Raw genomic sequence first — 9,242 nt, forward strand, 5'->3', positions numbered from 1 at the left:
GAGCGCCGCCGCGCTCCCAAGCGGCGCACTGTAGCAGTGCGCCACCGGGCCGGCCCGAAAGTCACCTTTTTCATAGTAACATTAACACCAGCAGCAGAGGTATAATATACATGTGTGTGTAATATACGTCTCTACATACTTACTTATATAATTGTTTTAAAAACAGAGTAAAAGCCTGGAATCAACTAAAAAGCAAAATACTTTCCCTGTATATATGAACAATAATTCCAATTTATCTATAATTCTTATTTTTCCATATTGGTGAAATAATGACACAAATATCTCCTACTCAATTTGCAAGAAATGACACTACTTTGTTCACCTATAGAAGCTACACTATTATTTAAAACTGGTCCATGGGGACTCCAAATAGTCTAGCATCTTTTCTTGAAAGATTCAACTAAAAAGGAACTAAATAAAATAAAAGAACTAAAATATGAGGTTACTTCAAAAAGTTTGTGGAAAAATATAATTAAAAGATAATACAAATCTCTCCATGAACTTTTCAAAGTACCCTCATATAATGAGGTAACAGTAGCCTATTTTGTACCTCAGAAAATCTGAAGATCACTATTCAACCTTGGCTTATTTTAGCTCTTGAGATTTATGTTGGAATCCTGATTATCCCCCTGTATGATAGAGTTAGTCTTAGAACTTCAGAATTAGACAGGTCACTTAGTCCCTCCAGATGAGTAAACTTGCTTGAAGTCATATAGGAAAAGCTAGGGCTTGAACTGGCTTGGACTCCCTTCATTACACTGCCCTGACCTGATAAGACAGAATTTGGACTATAAAGCTTTTATTTTTGGTCCATTAGTAAGTGCACTGTGGTCATTTAGCAACTATCCAATAATAGAATACAAAGAATACGAAGAGTTAAAGAGAGAAAATTCATCCTTGGTTAGTAAATGAAAGAATTCCAGGTTTGTGAGAATCTCTAAAGTATGTTTTGCTTTAGAAGTGCTCTATTTAAAGATAACTGAAAGGATATCACACATTGATATTTTCAACTTGAGGGGAAATTGTAGGAACATGATGAAATGAAGGTATCTGTCCCGGACAGTGCTGAAACCCTGTCTGCTTGCTAGACTATATTCTGAAGACCTGTGGGTTTACGTATTGTGGGTTATATACAGATTCTGCTTTTATTTTGATACATCCTGTTTGGTGTTTCATAGCTCCTAGGAGCATCCAAAAAATGATAGACAAGGAATGAGGTAAAAGCAAAATGAGACAAAACATATCAACTGCATTTGGAATTCTAACAAATGATGGAAGGATAATGTGGCTGAAACTATTACTTAAACTGATGTTTTAGGGTTGTTTTTCTATAGTATCTAAAGCAATTTTCCTCTAGTAGCTCTATAAGTGGAAACTGACTATGTTGTCGAATGTTAAGCTGGATTTTCTCCCTATAATTAGTAATTTGGGTGTTGATGTGGTAAAAGGAAAGGATGTCATAGAGAATAGTTTCTTGAAACCATGGAGGGAACATCATGCCACTGATGTACTCACTTGGGGGAATGGCTCTCTGTGATTGTACATAGAGCTATAAATTGTCTGTGTGTCTTGGGGCTTTACAACCTAGTTCTGAAATATGGCTGAGGCAAGTAAGCAACATATATGGCGAAGTTGTACAGGCTTTCTTAGGGCAATTCAACTGCAATTTTCTTCTATCCTGACTCAAATACCTCATTCATTGGTCTTTAATGCTGAAATGAAAATCAGACCATGTGTGTAGAGTATTAGAAGTTGCAGAAGCACAACTAACTTTGACATGGTCCTTTCTTTTTAAAATATTAAAAAAAAATAGGGTCATAATTTATGCAGAGTAAAATTTATTCTTTTTTAGTGAACAGTTCTATGAGTGCCGACCAATGCCTGCAGTCCTGTAACTGCCCACGTCAAGGGATAGAACAGTTTTGTTACCTCAAAAATGTCCCCCCAGTGCCCCTTTGTAATCAACTGCTCCTCTGGCAACCACTGATTGTTTTTCTTTCCCCATAGTTTTGTCTATTCCAGAATGTCCTGTAAGTGGAATCATATGGTCTGCAGGCTTTTGAGTCTGACTTCTTTCAGTCAGCATAATACATTTGTGATACATCCATGATGTTGCTTGTATCGATAGTTCATTCCTTTGTATTGCTGAAGTCCATTGTGTGGATTTGCTGTAGTTTATTTATTCACCAAATAAAGGATGTTTTGGTGAATTTGAGGTGTTTCCACTTTTTGGTCATTGGCTCCTACCTTTTACAAAGTTTTTTTCTCCATTTCTTTTTCATTTGATCTTCACAGCAACAGTGAAGTATATATTATTATTATTTTGCTGATGAGGAAACTGAGGCTATGGAAGGGAGTGTTAAACAGCTTGGCCAAGTTCACACAGCTAGTAAATGGAAACAGTTCTTCTGACTCTAAAGCCTGTGTTCTTTCCATAATGCTAACCTACAAAGGAGCAAAAGACCAAGAGGGCACATACTTTATGTATTCTTAGTTTAAAGAAGATAATAAAATTTAATAAAAGAAAATTTACTAGGGGCAGAAACCCCAGCATTTGTTTTGGAAGACATTCCTCCATGGGTTTCTCATGTTCCTGCAGTCTTGCTGGATATGCTAAGGATGCAAAGTCTTGTTGACTCTTTATCTGGGCCGTTTCTCAGAATCGATTTGCAGCAAGCTATCTTGAGGGTTGAGCTAATCTGGAACAAGGAGCACTCTTGCTTCTGCTTACTATAAAACAGTGGATTATCCAAGTAAAAAGACTTCCTCTCCTCTAATGCAATCCACTGTAATGATATAGGTTGAAAGAATGTTAGAGCTCTGTCAACTCTCCTCATTTTATAAGTAACCAGACACTTGGAGAGGAATAACGTGATGAAAATCATGTTATAAGTTAATGGCAGAGCCAGAGTGTCTGGCCTGGAGCAGAACCCCACTGTTCTTTCCACCACTTCAATTCTCTTTCTCCAGAACTGGTCTCAATTCATAGTAATTATGGGGTACTGATTTACTTTTTTTTTTTTTCCTTTTTGTCTTTTTTACTGACCAGTAACGGGATCGCAACCCTCAGTGTTGCGCCCACACCGCGCTCAGCCAGTGAGCGGGAACCGGTCTCCACATGGTATCTGAACCCTCGGCGGGAGCGCCGCCGTGCTCCCAAGCAGCACACTCTCCAGTGCGCCACCGGGCCGGCCCGGTACTGATTTACTTTAACCAAACATATCACTGGTGGGTAAAACAGAATCCAATTCATTTACAATTGGAGATATGTAGTTAAGTAGAGTAAGAGCATTTGCCTTTCAGGAATAAGTCTTCCCCGACTTAAGCTTAAGTCATAAATGAAAAGGTTGCTTGGTGAGCAAATAATTGGAACATATATAAATGTAAATGTATATCTCCAGTGACATAACCATGTAACTACAGTAGCCATATGGATTTCTCTTGATTCAGTATATTTCTACTTAAATAACTGGGTTGGAAGTTTAGAATTCAGTCATAATAATATTTATTGACCACCTACTATGTACTGGATACTTACTATATGTAGGCTTGGGACCTGAGGATGCCATCTTCTAGACAAGTGTTTTATAAAGTCATACAAGTTGAACATTACTAAACCAAAAACCCCAAATCTGAAATGCTCCAAAATCCATAACTTCTTGATTGATGACATGACACTAAAAGGAAATACTCATTTGGAGCATTTTGGACTTTGGATTTTCAGATCAGGGACGTTCAACTGGTATGTATTTTACAAATATTCCAAAATCCAATAAAATCCAAAATCCAAAACACCCCTGGTCCCAAGTATTTTGGATAAGAGATACTCAACCTATATTTATTATACAAATACTCTTTTTAATTAACAATCTAAGTACCATCGCTTCATCCCTAAAGAAACAAATTTATACTCTTAGGGGTTTTATGTTTTCTCTCTTGATCCTCATCATAATCTGTACAGTTAATAATAATAATCTCATTTTACTGTTGAAGAACCTGAGACTTACAGGGGTGAAATAATGTGTTTCAAGTTATATAATTAGCTAGCAGCAGCCCTAGGACCTACTTTACCCCAACAGCCTTTGCTTTACACCGCACTTTTTAACTAACAAATTTCTTAAAGTTGTCACATTCTGAACATAGTCACATTAAGGTCTCTCTTTTGTGATTCTATAATCCTAGTTCCATGACTTGGGAAGGGTCCTAATCTCATCTTCAAATCGGTTAAGGGAACGAATTATTGAGTAGCAACCAAATGCAAAGCTTACCATGTGCAAAGCACTGAGCCAATCTCTGAAAGGGACACAAAGATGAAAAAGACAAGATCCTTGTATTCCTGGAGCTTTCAAGGTAGTGGAGAATGTGTACATACATACACATATATAAAATCTGGAAGTAAGCAGTCTAGAGGAACAAAGAATATGCTATGAGAACATAGAGAAGATAAATTTTAACTAAGCACAATTTGAGAAGACTTTTGGAAAAGATGGGTGAAAATCAAAGGGTAAGATTTTGCCAGAAGATGATAGGGAAGGAGTGAGGCAGTCTCAGCAAAGGCCCAAAGCTGGAGAGTGCTGGGCATCAACTACATGGAGGGGGATATGTTTTGGTGGTACTGTGGGAAACAAGGCAAGAAAGGCAGAGAGAAGTTAAGTCATAGAGAGCTTGTATGTGGGCTAGAGAACTGGGAACTTAATTCTAAGTGTAAGGAAGGTCCTTTAAGGGATTTTGGGGGAGTGGGAGAAATATGATCAGTTCACTGGATAATGCTTATTGCCTTTTATAGCTTTATCACTGGATCTCCACTACTCGGCATAGTGCATGGCACTTGATGAGTGCCAAAAAATGTTAAATGAATGGACTGGAAGGGGAATAGACTGAAGGTTGAGTTACAGTCTTCGGTTATTATCATTCAACAAGAGGGCGGTTGTAATCAACACTGCAGAGGGGAAAATGACTTCATTTTCTTTTATTTTTTTAAAGATGACCAGTAAGGGGATTTTAACCCTTGACTTGGTGTTGTCAGCACCACGCTCTCCCAAGTGAGCTAACCGGCCATCTCTATATAGGGATCTGACCCGTGGCCTTGGTGTTATCAGCACCACACTTTTCCAAGTGAGCCATGGGCTGGCCCCATGAAAATGACTGTTTTTGATAGCTGGATTTGGGCATAAGTTTTGATAGCTGGATTTGGGTTATATAGGAAAGGGAAAGAGTTAAAGAAGGCTGACTGACTCTGTTCCACCAGGAAGATAGTGATATTGGCCACAGGGTGCACAGAGGATATATAGATGGTTTGGCAGAATGGGAGTAAGGAAAGATTCTCAGTTCTGTTTTGGGTTATGTTGCATTTGGAGTGCTGGTAGACTATCTAGAGAAAAGACAGATTTTCAAGTCCAGAGTATTCAGGAGCCAGCTTAAACTTGAGGGGGGTATCATCTTCATATACCTGATTTTGTCCATTGTTTTATACATATTTGTACAACTTACATGGCCTTAAACTTGTGGGGAAATGCCTTATTTGGGTAGTACCCTATGCAAGAACTACCCTTAGGAGGAAGAGAAAGAAAAAAAAAAATGCATTAAAGGAAATAAGTGGTTGGAGGTTAAGTGATCTTATGATTCTTATGCCTTAAAGCTGGGTAAACTTTACCCTCCATCGGCATTCACTGGGGTATGGATGGAGAAATAAAACTTAAAGGATAGGCCCTGCACTGAGAAATTAGAAAGTAATGGAAAAATATGCAAACATAAACTACTTATAATTGAAAGAATATAAGCCATGTAACCAGAAGTGATGGGCTCCTTTATTGATAACTCTCCTGATTGAGGCTTTTATGTTGCTAGGACCTTTGCAAGTGAAGTTTTCGGAACTCTGCTGATAGTCTGGCTTATATGGGATTCATTCATTCATTCTCACGCGCTATTCTGAGCTGCGTTACTTTGGGTAGCAGACGGGCTCAGAGTGTTTACTGGTTCGGGACACGATGGTTTCTGCCCTTCTTTTCCTCTCTCCACCTGAGTGGAGCTGTCCTAAGCTGTCCCCTTCATCCGATCTTCCCCTACCCTACACAGGCGGCGTGGCGCCTTCCCTCGGATACTCCCATCTCGCGCTCCCCCGACCCCCACCGGGGGGGGGGCGGGGCACGTGCCCCAGGGACCGTTGGAGCGAACACCAACCGTCGCTTTTGTCCAGCAAGCGTGCGCGCCCGGGCGGGGCGGGCTGGCGCGCGAGCCGGGGCGGGCGGGCGCGCAGGAGCTGGGGCGCGAGCCGGGGCGGGAAGAGCCGCCGGCCGGAGGGGCGAGCGAACCGGCCGTTGGAGCCGGGGTTCGGGAGCTCCCCGGATTGCATTTCTGGAAAAGCAATTGAGTACAGTGCGGTAGAGGAAAGCAAGCTGCTGAACGATGAGTGTAATGAGATCCCTTTTACGTGGGGAGACCCACGGGGCCAGACTCCTGCGTGCGCACATGTATGTGCGTGAATGCACTGAAAAGGTCTGACGAAGCTCGGGGGCAAGGACCGGGTTGGGAAAGCGGACGAAGGGAATTTACTTTGTACTTTACAGATTTCTGAGATGGTTAGCATTATTACTATTTAGAACAAAAGTGTAATTCTGTGATTGGAGAAAATCTGCCTTAGGGAATCTTGGACGTCCTCTTGCTTCCCACTGGTAGGGACCTGCTGAGACTCCAGAGCATCGGCAAATTTGATAGTCTGGAAGAGCTTTTCCGCGCACTTTTCTCCCCTCCTCACTGCTCTATCTTGTTTCAAAATCCTTCGAATTGGCCTTTGCTGAGGAGTCTTCACTCAGAGCCTTGGTCATGATCACACGGCCTCCCTGCGAAGCCCGCTCTCAGAGAGGGAACATTTTGAAGACAGAAAATGACTCACAGGCACACGAATATTTGAATTAGGCATTGTTCCTAAACCAGACTTGATAAAAATTTATTTCCCTCTAAATAATTGTACATTAGTATTTTTATTAGGATGACCTCATGAAGTTAAATTAACAAATTTTTATTTTGAAGAAATTTCAGAAAAAAATTTACAAAAACAGCACAAAGAATTCCATTATATCCATAACCCAGCTTCCTGAAATGTTAACATTTCGCATAACCATAGTACAATGAGCATAACTAGGAAATTATCATTACTTCTACTCTAGTAACTAATCTATAAATATTATTCAAATTTCTACAATTATCCAACCAATGTCCTTTCTTTCTTCTGGTCCAGGATTCAATTCAGAACTTCACAGTGCATTAAGTTAGCAAGTCTACTTAGTTTCTTTTAATCTGTGACAGTTTCTTAGTCTATTTTTTTTCATGACTGAACTTTTGAAGAGTACTGGCCAGTTATTTTGTGGAATGTCCTTCAGTTTGGGTTTGCCTGGTATTTCCTCATGATTAAATTCGAGTTATGCATTTTTGGCAAGAATGCCGTGGAAGCGAGGCTATGCTCTTCTCACTGCATCACAGCAGGAGGCACATGATGTTGATGTGTATTATTAATGGTGATGTTAACTTTCAGCACTTGTTTAAGGTGGTGCCTACCAGGTTGTGATTTTTCTTTTTGTATTTAATTACAGACGGCAAATATCCTCATCATATGCACAATAATTTTAGCATTCATGGTTCTTGACTGTAACAGTAATTATTGTGCTATTTGCCAAATGGTGATTTTTCTATATTCATCACTCTGATGTTAAATTTTAATCTGAATACTTAAATGCACAATAACTTTTTATAGGAAGATATTTGTCTAATACTTTTCTACTTTGGAAAGAAAAAGGCTGTGTATAGATATGCTGTGGAATTAGTGGCTAAAACGGAATTTACAAGTTATTTCTTACAGATAACTGCATTCTAAATACTTCACTGTTCTTCACACTTTTATGAACTTGTATTCTAAAAATTCCTACTTATATGGATTTATGAGCTCGTTAATTATTTTTATTCCGTTGTTTATACAAAATGGGTAAATGCAAAATATATTTAAAAATAGAACAAAGATTAAAAAGTCTTTCATATTATTTCCTATGCATTGCCAATTTTAGTTGGCATTTGCAAAACTAATCGTTTAACAATGGATCTTTCTCTCATTCAGTGATAGTTCACTTTATTTAGCCTCAATGTTTGCTGAAAGGATTTACTGGAAGTTGGAATCAGTACTCCCTTTGAATGCACTGCAAGTAAGTAGAATTCTTGTGGGTGAAACTTAGAGATCTTTTAATCCGAGCGTTTTTTGACTGTCAGGCATTTTGACAAATCTTATTTGAAGATGAAGTCACCCCGTGCAGTATTTTCCCTAACCTTTACTATTGTACATGGAAAACTGGCCTAAGATTGGGTCTTAGACTAGAGAACATTTCCCCCCCTTGCTTTCAGTATGAAGGAAAGCAGGAGACTTGCGTTTTAGCTTTTTTGTTTGTTTGTTTACGGGACCCTTTTGAATATGTAGTGTCTATGAACCGTTTCCCCAGAAAATTGCACAAACCCACATAGAGCATTAGAACACAATACAATCCGACGTCAAATGGAGTGGGGTGGGGGTGTTGGGGGAGGGGAAAGCGGGCCTCCAGACAGTCAGAAGTTTCCCAGACAAGTTTAACCTCCGGCCATATGGCTAGTTCGCCTTTTTCGGCAGCTCAGATGGGCAGCTAAGGCTGCGCAGCCCATCTGGCTCCTTGTCACCCCCCTCCAGGCGTGTCCCTCAACCTCCAATATCATCCTCTCCCCCTCGATCACTGAGTCCGCAGTCTGCTAGGCTTTCTTGCTGGCTCTTCACTCCTGATGAGGTCCTGCCTGTCACTGGTTCTTTCACCATCTCTTTCACCTCTCTCACCAACCTCCTGTTTAGGAAGATAGCTCAGAAACTCAAGCGAGAGAACCTGACCACTTGCCAAGTGAATAAATATGTTGAATAAATATGTCCATGCTCTCCCTTCTCATCCGCGTAGAAACCTTGCCACGTTTTCTTGCCTGTTTGAAGATGGAAGAAGAACTGATAAACACGTTGGGGGAACACGTCTAGAATCAGTAGCTTCCACAAACGGTAAGCATTCCCAATGGACAGAAGGCCAGGCAGTGACTGCAGCCCTGCGATCCCGCAAAGGCAGGATGGGGTTGGAGGAAGAGAAGCGGGAGCCGAGAAGAAAGGATCCGAGCCTGTTAGAACCAAACACTGTTTCTGAAAGTGGGAAGACCTGAGCTCCCAGAACCCGCTTCTTCGCCCGCCAACC

The sequence above is a fragment of the Galeopterus variegatus genome, unplaced genomic scaffold (genome assembly GCF_000696425.1).
Source record: "Galeopterus variegatus unplaced genomic scaffold, G_variegatus-3.0.2 Scaffold11059, whole genome shotgun sequence".
Taxonomy (NCBI): Eukaryota; Metazoa; Chordata; class Mammalia; order Dermoptera; family Cynocephalidae; genus Galeopterus; species Galeopterus variegatus.